Below are 12,577 nucleotides of genomic sequence, written 5' to 3'. Positions count from 1 at the left end.
CTGGATTTTCGACTCACGTACCGCCGTGCAGAGTTATTTTTGACGCACACCCGCTCGTGCGGGGTTATTTTTGACACGCACCAGGTACATTTTCACTCTAGCAGCGCTAGTGCGTGTTGAAAACTACTTATAGACTCTTTTTGCATTTTTATTGATAACTTGACTTGTGTATGGTGGATTTTTGTCGTTTTGGTCTTGTTTTGTTCAGATAAATATTTCCTATTTTTCCAAACTGGTGTTGTGTCATTTTGTAGTGTTTTCATTAAGTTACTGTGTGTGTTGGTACAAATACTTTACACCTTCCACTCTTAAGTTAAGCCTACTGCTCTGCCATGCTACCAAGGGAGTAAGCAGGGGTTAGCTGAGGGTGATTCTCTTTTACCCTGACTAGAGTGAGGGTCCTTGCTTGAACAGGGGGTAACCTGACTGTCAACCAAAGACCCCATTTCTAACACCATCATTATCCCACCCTCCTCTCCCAGTGTTCTGTTTTAGGCGTTTAAATAAAAATAATACTAATAGTAACAAAATATCCAACGTGGGTTGGTATATTATCAGAACATTAAGAAAGTGTTATTGAGAACATTAGTAAAAAATTATAAATCTTATTTGATTTCTCGTATTTTTCATAGAGAATTACTTAATAAAGAGTTCTAAATGTAATTTGGTTTTCCGTATTTCTTATAGAGAATTTCCCAGAGGAGTATTATTGATTTCATTGTTTTTTTGCTTCAGGAAACAGTTTGTGATTTGATCAGACCTTGGCAGAATTCTGAAGTCTAGTTTATGTCGCTTTTGATGCCCCCTTCTTTGTTTCAAGTTAATTTCTTGTCATTTTCAAAGCCTTAAAGAGGAATAATGGTGCTGCTAAGGTTATATATACTGTAGTTTGGTTCTAGATTGGAATGTTTTTTACATTGTGATGCATTTGTATTATTTAAAGTGCTGCATGTTGGGGCAGCATTAAAGGATTAATGCATAGTGATGGCTTCCGTTGTCTTTAATGAAATAAAGATTCTCTCTGCATGGTAATTGGAAATCGTCATTCTAGCTTCATAGGATACTGAGACTGTGCATAGGGCTCACTGCGCAAGGGAATAACATATGGAATAGAGTGTTTATTCTACCCCACATGGTTTCTGTATATGTCTGGAGCTTGTTTGACAGCCCACTCTTGTGCATAAATTTCCCTGATATCCTCAGACACTACAAGAAAAGGCTACTCGTATTATCTCTTCTGCTCAGGATGGTTCTCTAACAAAGACCAGCCAGTCATCTTCTGCTAATATATCATATAATTAGTTTCAGATAAATGTGGCCAGAAGACTACTTGAATTATGTGCGTTATATCTCTTTACTCTGACCTCACTCTCTTGTTGTTTCACCTCTCTGCTTGCTATGTTCTTCTTCTCTTTGGGACTCAGCCGACCTCCTCTCTATTTGTTTAACATCAGAGTCCTGAAAAACACCTGAAGAATGGCTATCAGAATACTGATACTAGTCATGCTTTTTAATTTCATCATTGGCCCTCAAATTATAACCACCTGGCTGGACTCCTGGATTACTGGACATCCAGTCTGTCTTTTCTCTCTCGCCCTCTGTTTTATTTAACCTCAGTTACAGTTTTTTTCCATAGTGGAACTCACAATGTCACTTTTAGGTTTTAAATGTGGTTTAACGGCCCATGTCCCTAAAGTGTCACAGCCTATAGAGGCATAAGATTGAGATATTATTCTTTGTAACTGCTGTTCACAATCTGAACAGGAACTGCTGCAAGCCTCTAGTGTATAGCCAGCGCAGACGCTTATTCCTTGATGTAGCTTAGGATAATTGAGGAAACAGTAAGAAAATGTCCCATTATTTTCATAATAAAGTCCAGAGCCAGTGCAGTCATGCTCATTTTGTACTTGTTTTAATACTTCTTGGAGAACTGCTAGCGAGATTGTGCCATGTGTGTTAGTGTAGATGCATGCACAGCAGCATTACCGCTGGCTCAATTATGAGCCGGCATCAATGTTGCTGGCTGTTTCCTGCTGACCCAGCGGGAAACTCGTGATGGGGCCCGCGGGAAGGGGGACCGCACTGGCAGTGACCTGACCACGGGAGTTTGGCAGACGGCCTTTTTCCAAACTCATAATGACCCCCATAGTCAGTATTATATGTTTATCTTGAGGTGTGTGAGGGTAATCTGCTTCCAACTAGTTGCTCTTGCAAGCGATCCAGAAGACAATTCATCACACTTTGTGAGCATCTTTCCCATAACAGTGTATTATCTGTGAACTGAATGCTTGTACAGCAGCCTGCCCCAGGCAGTACTGGTTATGCTAGAGCTGGTCTAGTGTTCATGGTTCATAGCATGAATTCCTAGAGTTTCCCATGTAAGGACACTGTATAATTTAAGATTCCTACAACATCAGCGGTTGGGTCTCAGGAAATGGAAATTGTGTGTGTGTGTGTGTGTGGGGTGTTTGTGCGGGTGGATGTTAGTGTGTGCGTGTGTGTATATGTGTGTGTGTGTATTAGTGTGCTCTTGTATGTTAGTTTACTAGCAAACCAGTTCTGGTGTTCCTAACAAGTCAAAAGGATTTCCAGGTACTGGTATGCTCTATAATGTTCAGGCGGTGCTGCTGGTTTGTAAGCATGAAACTGCTCTGAAGCAGCATCTATAGCCTCATGCTCCACCCATGAGTAAAATGTTTCAAAGACATATGGTGCATATGCACCTATTACAAATGTAACTGCCCCTCTCCCAACATCAGGGACACCTCCATTCTTGAGATATGTACCTGCCTCTCGATAATTTACTCCTATCACAATTGGAGGAGCCACCATTTTAACTGAACAGATGAAATAAACCATGAGATTTGCAACCAGAGAAAACCATAGATGGAAAATAACCTTTTAGGAGTCAAGCTTTACTAACCTACAGTAATTAGGTACTTCCTTTTTTTATCTGTAGTTGGATTTTGTTTTTGAAAAACAAAAACATGTTAAAGGTTTATGACAGATGTTACTCTTTTTGATGGCACGTTGGTCAAACATTTAATACATTGACAGGAACCGCCAGGACAGTGGTTCCTGTAAATGTTAAGAGGTGTCCACTTGGCAGCTGAACATCTCCAAATCTGGAGCATGATTACTCCAAACTCTAAATCAGGCCCAAAGACTTAACTGAGCACAACTAATTTTTGTTTTAAACCTTCTGCATACTAAGAGTGAAGTAAGCAAAAAGGTTGTGCTAACTTGACGGTCAGGATAGCCACTAATGACCAAGTATGATTGCGGAATGATGTTGGTGGCGAGTACGCAGTTGTAGAGTGCCGAAAGATGTTTTGCCCAAGTGTCTGGGTCCTCTTTGTACAAGGCGGCAGGGATGCCATTGGGTCCCGGGGGTTCCCTCACTCACACACTTAATGATTCTCTCCCTGAGGAGATTCAAAGGCAGCTGCATGATTGAGAAGAAAAGCAGGTGACACTTTGTGCTTGAACTGGTGTTTTTTTCCTAGACCCGAGGACCCTCACCTACGGGCCTCTGAGTCGTTGGACGAAAATGGCAGGAGAGATATTGATACCAGGTAGACTCAGAATGTTAATTGTGGAACAGACTGAATACCCACCATTTAGGGACTGGGAGAATGGTGCTGGGTTTTTCACAGACCTATTGTGTGCAGAACCCAACTCGGGCCTTGGTTATAGGCCTCTTCTTCAAAGTGGTATGTGAGGAAAGGCCTCTTTTGTCATGGTTAGCCCCCCCACCCTTTTACGTGGTATTTGATGTAGCCTCAAAGTTGTTAGTGCCCAAGGCCCCTGCTCACCAGGTTCCCTGGGCCAGAGCTCTTTGCCTAAACTGTTGTGATGCATTGGCACACTTGGCAACACCTTTATCTGCCAATATAAGTCCCTAGTAAATGGTTCTTAGGTACCCAGGACATGGGGTACTAAGGGTAGGCCCCTGACGGCAGCAGCGCAGATTGTGCCGCCCTCAAGGGCCATATATCCAGATGCACCCATGACTGCAGGCTGAGTGTCCTGATGCAGACCTAAAAACCAAACTAAACATGGCACACAGCCTGTGTGCCCTGTCCACTACACACTGCATGCAGTATAGGTAAGTCACCCCTCTGTCAGGCCTTGCAGCCCTTAGGCAGGGTGCACTATACAGTAGGTGAGGGCATAGCTGAATGAGCAATATGCCCCTACTATGACCTTGTCAAACCTGGGACATAGTAAGTGAACAGAGCAGCCATTTCAAATGCATGTGCTGGACACTGGTCAGTATCAGTTTCACAGATACATGATGGCCACTTTGAACCCTAAGTTGTTTGGTATCAAACAACTCAGAATGATAAATCCAACCTGGATTTATTACAAAATGTACCCAGTAATCACCTTAGAGGTGCCCCTGCAAAAGCTAACTACCCTGGCATTGTTGCTGGCTGGTCACAACCAGCCTGCCACCACCAGGCAAGATTCTGAGCCCCTGGGGTGAGAGATTCTGCTCTATGGGATTCAGAACAAAGCCCTTCCTAGGTGGAGGTGTAAACACCCCCTTCATCAGGAATGTTCACTGCCCTGCTAGCACACTTCAAAGGGCTTACCGCCCTTGAAACTAGACCCCCAAGTCTGCTGCTAGCAGCAGATGGCTGCCCCATTGCAAACCCACACTTTTGGCGGGAGCAACAGCCGGAAACCAAAGGACAGGAGGAGTGGTCAGTCCTGGCTTTCACCATCCTTAAGGTGTCGCATGTGAGGTGACCCATCCATTTCATGTTCCTTCATCTTGTGTGGAAGGAAAAGAGCCAATCAGGTGTAGGGAAGTGACCTCTGCTCACATGAAGGGGTCACTAAGTGGGTGTAGCCACCCTAAGGTATATGACCCATTGGTCACTACTAGGTACCCCATAAAACGCCCACTAAATACAGTATTTAGTGGGCATCCTAGTCCAAGAAATCTGATTCTAAGGACACAAGAAGACCAGCAACAAAGAGGACCCAAGGCACATGAACTGAAGACCTGCTGCACAAAGAAAAGGTGCCAAATCCTTCCTGCTGCAACCAGGACTCGACAGTCACCGCTGAGGGGTTGCTCGGACATCGGACGGACTCTGCAAATCCCCAGAGGGCCTCCACACTTTGCCAAAGATCTCCCTTCAGAGTGAAGGCATCACTCTCCAGCAACAGGAACCAACAAATCACGGGGTCCACTTCATTGGCCATCTGCTGACCAAGGAACTGGATGCCAGAGCCATACCAAAATCCACCCGATGGACCATGAGGACAAACCCTGCAAGCGTGCCAAGTTTGGTGGCACTACACCCTCCAGCAGCCAAACCGCACCTTTGTCCCAGGTAGTGGTCACCTAACGTCGGACACCCGGAAAGACAGTCCACTCCAGACTGCAAAAAGACAAGGAGGAAGCCCCAGTCGAGGGTCTTCAGAAAACACCAGGACATCCCACCAGAGTGCCCCTACAGAAATGCAAGCAACCCTCCTTCTTCCAGGGGCATCTTTACATATAGCTCCTGGCTCATCGATTCGCTCTGCACCCAGCTGCCCTGTGCTTTTCACCAAAGATTCAGCTGTGCTGTAAGGGTCCTCCACCCCTTGCAACCTCAGAAATCCAAGAGGACCCCCTGGACTTACCTTTAAGTCTGCCTATGCAGTGCCTTTCCAAGTGGCCCCCCACAGTGGTCTGGCACCAGCTCCAAAGACCACTTCTCGCTGCTCCCGCCAGAACCGGGAGCCACCTGAACTTCTCTAGCTGACCTGTAGTGGCCATCAATGACCTCGACTTACCTGCAAAAGGATAACTTAGTAAATGTCCTGCCTGATTTTATATGTATTTTAAAAGCATTTCCACCTTTGATTCCTATGGTGCGTAATTACGCTCGAAAAGATTATTTTAGCTAAACTTCAAAAATTCATAACTTAAAAAGTACTTACCCGATTTTGATCATCTTGGTCTTAAAATTTTCATACAAACCTGAAGTATTTTTGTAAATTTTTCTCAAGTTATTCTTTTGAGTGTGTGCCTTGTTTTATTGATAGTGTGAGTATAACAAATGCTTTGTACTTCTCAAAGATTAGCCTAACTGCTCGACCACGCTACCATAAAAATTATAGCATTAGGTGGTCTAGTTTTTACCTCTGTAAACCAACGTGTGGTTGCCCAGACCCTCTGCACAGTGTGGCTAGCTTTGCACACTACATAAAGGGCCAGCCTCCTACAAGGTACTTGAAGCTTAATTCTCTTCTGATTCTGTTTTCCCAGAACAATCTTTCTGTTTTTCACAAAACAAAGTAGGAAGTGTCCTTGATGTTGGGAGCCTTTTTTAAATCCATTGTCAATTTTGTGCCAAATGGATTCTTCTCGGGGTTCAGGCCTGGGGCCATATTATAGAAGTGCCCCGAGGGTGCAGGGGGCGTTTGCACCTACTTTGCGCACCCCAGGGCACTTTGGTATTACAGATGGGGTTGCAAACACTTGTGCGGCCCCATTTGTAATACAAACAGTGCTGTCGGACATAGAGCGCCAATGCTATCATTGGAGGGCATTCCCGCATTTGTATGGGGGTGTGGCTCCATGCAAATAATGGGGAATCTCTTTGCCTTTGCACTCACGAATATTACCGACATGGACGCGGAGGCAAACATGCCTTTAAAAGGTGCACCTTCTAAAAGCGTCCCTTTGAAGAGATGAAAAGGGGTTCAGTGGACCCCCCAGACATCCCTTGCAGGCGAGTGCAGTGACTCACTGCACCCGCCTGCAAGGGGATCTCTAATCCCTCTGAAAAGTGCAAACGGGTTGCTATCTGCACAGAGAAACATGGAACAGCTTTTAAATAGCTGCTTCATATTTCTTTTGAATGCGCTGGCCGGAAGGCAGCACGAGTTCCCGGCTGCCGCGGGGGAGCGCATTCTGCTGAATAGGGTGCACTTTTCTGGTTTGCACCCGGTGCACCTTCTTTAAGGAGCGTTCTGGCGTAAACCAGGAAAGCGCGCCCTTAATCTAATATGGGCCCAGGATGACAGGGAAGTGTATTCATTCTCAGGAACTGTCATTTTTTTCCTAGAAGACAATGTATTGCTGACAGCTGTGTGGCCTGAACATGCTTGTGCAGAAGATAGTCTATGTCAAAGAAGGTCACTTGTATGTGGTCTTCCTTGGCCTCGTCCAAGCCTTAGACTCAGTGGATGGGGCAGTGATGTGGTAGACACAGTACTTGTTGTTTCCGGTGCGGAGCACCAGCACTTATTTTTGAGGGCCGGCACTTATTATTCTGCCTCAAGCATTTGCTGCGAGCAAAAGACATATTTGGGAAAGACAGAGGAAGAGAAAAACAAAAAAGCGTCACAATGAGAGAAAGTAGGAAGCTGCAGGGGTGAGCTGAAGGGTCAGGGAGCGGCTTTAAATGCATTGAAGAGGCCCGAGAAGACTTCAGGATTACGCTGCCTCCATATTCCGTGTTCACACATTTAATTGCAGCAGCCGCCTGTTTAAGAGGAGGGCTTTGAACACCGGCTCCTTTTTATTTACAAATTAAGCACTGGGTAGACACTACAATTTATCAGGAGTCACCTGACAGTGATTTCTGTGTAGAGATCTACTCCAGTACACCAGTCATTATATGGTGTGATGGGGAGAGCAAAACAATGACATCTTAATTATTGGAGGGTTAGGAGGGTGTCAACTAGCCAATACAGTTGTTTGCTCTGCACTGTACATAGCAAATAACAGGATGAAACTCACCAGAATATGACACAACACTCTGGAAAGGGTCTCCAGGTTTGAATCCAATACAAATAGGGCTCCATAAGTGGACACAATTCACGTGTCTTCCACAAAACGGAAACCATTTGGCCTTTTACCAGTGTTTGCACACTCTGGGGTGGTCAGAAAATGCCCTTTTCTGCTGGCCATGTGCCACCATCTCAGCCCAGCATTCCTCTTTATCTGCTGGTGGCCTAATCATTTTATTTACACAATTTGAAGGAATGAAATATGAGGACCCGAAGATGCTCTAGGTTAGGGCAGGGTGGATCGTTGTCTCTACTGTAACCAGAGTGGCCCTGTAAGCGGGTGTCCTATGTGAGCATTGTAATCAGTGCCTCCACTCACTAACCCTAAGAATAGATTGTCCCAAAGGTGGACAACAAATTTTCAGATTCTTTAGAGTTCTCCATCGACCACCAAATATCTCGCCAATCTACGTCCTCTGACAACAACAGCCTGCTAAAAGGCCTCCACACATACCTGCAAACCTTTGTGAATACCCATTCAGTTTTTTTAAACATGCTACTAAGAGTCAAACCTATGGCACTCGTTTACTTTAAAGACCTAGCCAAAAACAAATATCCCACTGCTGAAACGAAAGCAAATGCAACAACAGAAAAACGTTTGATAACCTCACACTACTAAAGTCCATCTCTGAAACACATAAACAACTCATCACATCCACTCAAGCAAAGCAGTATATCAACGCAAGCAGTGAAGCTGTCAACAGAACCAATCAAGCAGGCGAGCACTGTACCAGCCCCTTAACGCTCCATAGATAAGTGCTATGTCATCCACCATTTCTACACTGAAATAATACTGAGAATCCAACAAGCTTGCGTCCCTACTTACACCCACTCTTCTGCGCAGCATCAAGCAATAGCCATCCTTCAAATGCCTCAAAATCAGCGGATACAAAGGTGTTGTCTTTTCCTGTCCTCCTTCAGAGCCCGATCCAGTGAAGTATCTCAACCCTTCTCGCCACTGCCAGCACCTCACTCGCTGCATGTTCTCAGAAGCTCTCGAAATAACCAAAATCCTCTCAGTTCTGAAGAAATCCATTGCTAGATTCTTATGGGCTCCCCAAACTGGTCCGTCACGCATGTGCTTTTCATCAGCAACATCAATGAACAAGCATTGGCAAAGCCAATAGGTTTTCGCCTATGTGATATCTATTAGCCTTGTCATTGTTTTTAAGACATATTGCACAGCAGCGTGAGCTGCTAAGCATCATGGCTTAAAGTAAGGAAAAAAGCGCCAAGACGTGGTCAATGCTGGTCACGTCAGAGCGCTTTCTTTGGTAAGCTTTAAATGACTAGATATGAAAACACGAAAAAAAGGAGGTAAACAGATATTTTCGAACTTGAAAGCCAACACTGTGTTGCTGCAAAACAATAAAACGATAGTCCAAGCTATTCACTAGTAAGGTCTAATGCAACCCCCTTCATTAATAAGGGTTTGGGCCGCTTTGACGAGGATGCGAGGCAGACGTCGATGTATGCATGCAGCAGGCAGTGGGGATGTCGGATGGTGTACCTTCTAGTAACGCATAGCCAAACATGCACTAGGGGTTTGCTGCTTGTGCACTTTCACATCTTGGCGCACCAGAAAATCAGAACACATTGGGCCCCTTGTATGTGGAGCTCTGCACATTTCCAGTCACATGTATGTACATGTCTAAGGTGGTCATCTATTGATAATACCTCATACCTTAATCTCATCCCAAATTCCAAAAACGAATCGATGGTTAACCATTTATGCTAGCAAGATGGCTCAGCAAGTTAAATGCTCGCTGCTGATATCTGTGTGATCTGCAGGCACTGGTTTTAATCCTGGTGAGGCCAACTCTGCCTGTCATGCAACAAGGGTTAAACTAATTTCTGCACAAGGGGTTCGCTGGTTGTGCAGTTCTACGTCCGGACGCATTAGAAAAACTAAACATCACTAGATGCCGTGTATGTAGATCCCTGATGGAAAGTCAGTGCGTCTCCAATCTCTGGCATGTAGGTGGCTGAGGAGGTAATCTATTGTTAACACCTCAAGCCTTTATCTCATCCCATGTTCCGCAAACAAATCAAGGGTTAACCAATTATGCTGGCAAGATGGCTTGGCAAATTAAACGCTCGCTGTTGACATCTGTCCGATCTGCAGGCACCTGTTTTAATCCTGGTGAGGCCAATTTAGCCTGTCATACAACCAAGGATAGTACATTTATTGCACAAAGAGTTGGCTGGTCGAGCACTTTTATGTCCAAGTGCACCAGAAAATCCAAACAACACTAGATCTCCTGTAGGTGGAGCCCTAATGGAACATCTGTGCATCTCCAATCGCTGATATGTATGTGTCTGATGGGGTTATTTATTGATAACACAGAAAGGAGTACTTGGTCCAAGCTCCATGGCATGGATGAAGACTCCAAGCCCAACAGGAAGCCAGAGGAATGGAGGAGACGCCGCCCACAAGGGAGCAAGGAAACAAGAATGATGTGGGAGCCAAACTATGGTAAGTAAAGGTAAGTAATAGGTGGGCTCTAAGCCCCAGTTTAGATTTTGTTTTTATTTACAAGGGATTTTACAAGCACAGAGCAAGCGCTAAGCCAGCTCCAATGATCTCCTGCACAACTACAAATCTACCTTCAAATGACGCTGCAGCACAAAGTCAGATACCATACAAATGGTAGGTGATGTAGTCCTGGTCACAGATAAAAATGACCACTGATTTCTGATATTACATTACCTCTCAGTTGCTTTCACCGTTGTCAACAATCCTACTCTCATATACACCCTAGCTGTCACTTAAAGTGAGACTGTTCCTCCAACAAAGTGACTTAAGAACAGCCATTTAAGCATTTGTTCTCTGACATCTTGTTGGGGGTACCATCCTGCTCATGGCATCCTTGACTCCACAAAAGTGCCCTTTCACGACATCCTGTTTGGTACACCATGCTTCTTCAGTGTAACTTTACCCCCAGCCAAATGGACCTTCACTTACTCCTCTTGCCAGTCTGCGCCATCTTGAATGCATCATAATCAACACCTCCTATTTGACTGGCAATCAGCACATCTGCATTGAGGACACCATTAGACTAGAGACAAAGACATAAAAAACTTTTTTTAAAAGGCAATAGGTCTTCTCCGTCTATGTACCCAGGGTCTAGAATGTCATTTCTATATTGATCAGACCCACCCAACTTTATTCTAATTTAAGGAAAAGCTGAAGGGTGAAGACCCACCTTTTTAAAGAACGCTACACTTCATCAAGAGGCAGCAAAGGTCCACCTTGCTCCCATAATTCATTACCTCTCCATTCACTCTGATCGTGTTGTTGCCTTTGGCCCTGTGCAATGTGATATTGCCTTTTGGCTACATTCGCGCTATACTACGACTACACACATGCATACAAATTGACGTAGGGGCATACTACCCACTGTTTCAAGATTCACATCCATTTCTCGTGCTACTGATCACTATTTTACCAAAATCAGCAGTTGGGAAAGAGACATTGCATACCCTCTGTAGGAAGTCGTTTTATATAATTTAGGCTGAGGGTTTTATACATATTTATTTTATTTAATTTTTTCCCTTGCATTTGGTATTAGGCTTCTCACCTTAAGCAGCTGCCTTGTTTTCCTTGTGGTTATAACTGTAACCCATGACAGTAACTGTTATGTGCATGAGTTGTTCTAGTGATGTATCCATCCAGCATGAGTGAATCTTGTACTGCTGATGTCCATAGTGCACACATACCTGACAGCTGGGTCATTGTCATGTGTGATGCCTCCAGTCAAACCTGATGTTTTAGCCAGCAACAAAAGACAAACTACAAGCCCCAGGGTGCAACTTGCTATAGGCTAAAAATGACAGACTGGCTGAGGGTGTTCACTCATAAAAGATGATTACTTTTCAGCTGCACTTACCCGTTACCATACATGCTAACATTTACACTGCAGAAAGAGGGAGATTTAAAAAAAAAACAATGAAGGGATATATTTTCCCCATTAAGTTATTTTGAACTGGGTACAATTTCAGGCAGGAGAAAACTAATTTTTTTTTCAAGACCGGGGGCTCCTATTATGCTTCTCTGTTCTTGCTTTATTTGAACAGCAGCAGTCAAGAATCAGATGCAAGTCAGATGGGGAGTGGTGCCCTATGTGGACCAATCTCATGCTGGCGGTACTTGGTCCGGCGCAGAGTCCAGATTGCATAGCAATTGTGTAAAGATGCTTGCAGGCTCCTTTGCGATCATAAGCCTAGCAAACGACCCGGTTCACTGCTCTATCCTTCTTTGCATGGACAACGTCACTGCTGTCTGATACATAAATCATCTGTAAGGAACCAGATCAAAGCCTTTAGCAGACCTAGCCAAATGTTTTTGGGAATTCTGCCTTCGAAACAACATTTCCGAACTCGCAGAATACTTGCCAGGAGATCTGAACTCTGTAGCTGACTGGAATTCCCGCCACTTGCAAGACTCAAGTGATTGGAAGCTTCATCCTTCTGTATTTCAGACTCTGCTTCACAAATAGCGTCCTTTTCAGATAGACCTGTTTGCTACCTGACTCAATTGTCAACTTCCTTTATCCTTCACTTGGTGCCCAGATCCCTTAGCTTCAGATGCCTTTCTCCAGGATTGGTCCCTTTCAAACAATTTTGCCTTCCCTCCTTTCATAATGATCAACAGGGTCTTATTCCAGGTCAGAATCCAGGAAGCAACAATCATTCTGGTGGCCCCCTATTGGCAATCACAAGTTTGGTTCCCTCCCATTCTAGAACTATCCATCTAGTTTCCAGTTCTTCTACCTTC

The sequence above is a fragment of the Pleurodeles waltl genome, chromosome 3_2, assembly GCF_031143425.1.
Source record: "Pleurodeles waltl isolate 20211129_DDA chromosome 3_2, aPleWal1.hap1.20221129, whole genome shotgun sequence".
Lineage (NCBI taxonomy): Eukaryota > Metazoa > Chordata > Amphibia > Caudata > Salamandridae > Pleurodeles > Pleurodeles waltl.
The sequence above is the reverse complement of the archived record's forward strand: the minus strand, read 5'-3'. Positions refer to the sequence as shown.